The sequence below is a fragment of the Priapulus caudatus genome, unplaced genomic scaffold (genome assembly GCF_000485595.1).
Source record: "Priapulus caudatus unplaced genomic scaffold, Priapulus_caudatus-5.0.1 Scaffold104, whole genome shotgun sequence".
NCBI lineage: Eukaryota > Metazoa > Priapulida > Priapulimorpha > Priapulimorphida > Priapulidae > Priapulus > Priapulus caudatus.
In genome coordinates this window covers 91,016-92,493 of record NW_014577165.1, presented here as the reverse complement: position 1 = coordinate 92,493, position 1,478 = coordinate 91,016, and the positions used below count along the sequence as shown (strand labels likewise).

The window sequence follows — 1,478 nt, the reverse complement described above, 5'->3', positions numbered from 1 at the left end:
CTCCGCGCCAACCCATGGTCGCGCTCCGCTCAGATAGTTGTGCCTACAACTTTGAAAATCCTGGCTACGCCCCTGGCGTCGTAGCTCAGACGGATCGAGGAGCGGCAGCAACGAACGAGGAGTAAAGAAAACGAAGAGCCACGTCCGTCGTTTACAAGACTTAGAATAAATATTGGATAAGACAAACATTGAATCAAAATGAGTAAAGTAAGCGTTAACGTAAGGATATATTCTATATTTTAGTTACAACCAGTAAATTTTATTCGTGTAACAGGTAATAAAATTATTCATTGCATAACTAAGACGTACAGACTTTGTTTCACTTCACTCTTGTTTCTTCTTGCTACTACATGACCTACATCGCCGTCCTGCCTATACGGTGGGAACGAAAGTTGATCCGAATCAAATAAATTCCACGTGTTGACTTAGCACGTGGACTTGTTGCTGCCACCCCTAGGGTCACTACATTACTTCATATCTTCCTGTCCTTCCTCCTCGCTCTACCTCTCACTCCTTGTACTCAGCCTTCTTCTTCTTCTACCTCGCCTCAGCTAGTGTCACCCAGTATTTACAAGATCCGAAACCACCCGAGCAGAATACCAGAGCTCTCAGTTCATATCGTCGCAACTGGACGATATAGTGCAACTGGAAACACGTCACGCACGTCAACATGCCGTCGCCGCTTATAAGCCAAAAAATTTTCAGGGAGGTGTTTTGCAGACGTAATTTTCTGCGATTTGTGCTTTACTAATACTATTTAGACTTAATCAACTTATTATTCTACGTACTAACTAAAATAATATTGTGAAAAGTACATTTTTGTAATTTTTGCTTTAGCGCTCACCACGCGTTATATATTACAAGTATGTTTGCTATATCGAGCGCTAGATGGCGATAATGAGAACCGATCAGGGATTCTGTGTTTGGTGGTCGCCATGCTGGGCGTTGTGAATATAATTATACTACATTGTATACTAGGTAAAGCTATGGTTAAATCCATTTATGAGAAGGTGGTGGAGAAATTCTCTGATGAGCGTGTGACTGAATAACTAGACCCACCCGGTTACACCCCTAACTAGCTCAGTATCTGTGTTGTAACTTGTGACTTGTCTTGTGTGCTCCGTAGGCCTAGCTAGTTTCCGATGCGAGGTCAACTGTAGTGTCAACACCGTCAAAAGTAAACTCGGTTTCGATTATTAACCATGGCAAAGGAGATTTTGCAATTGAATTGTCTATCGATGGGTATAATTCAAAATCTCAATAAATTGAGTATGCGTGGTCAGTATAGTATTTTACTAGCATTTTGCATAATGCTACATAATCGTAAAACACTCCGAGTCCATGGAAACGTGGCAAGATTTTTCGTGGAACGCAGTAGGCATATACATATATCAGGAGTAAGATAATATAGGAAGATCCTATATTATCTTACTCCTGATATATGTATATGCCTACTGCGTTCCACGAAAAATCTTGCC

The 1,478-nt window shown here is 41.2% G+C and overlaps 1 protein-coding gene across 1 annotated transcript in view; it reads left to right on the top strand.

Annotated features, from left to right (window-relative positions):
* Nucleotides 1-911: 911 nt before the first annotated feature.
* LOC106805191 (guanine nucleotide exchange factor MSS4-like) overlaps nt 912-1,478 on the top strand; it is a 2,203-nt gene continuing 1,636 nt past the window's right edge. Inside the window, exon 1 of the mRNA XM_014806690.1 lies at nt 912-978. The gene's annotated coding sequence lies outside the window, so the exon portion shown is untranslated. The remainder of the gene's footprint in view (nt 979-1,478) is intronic.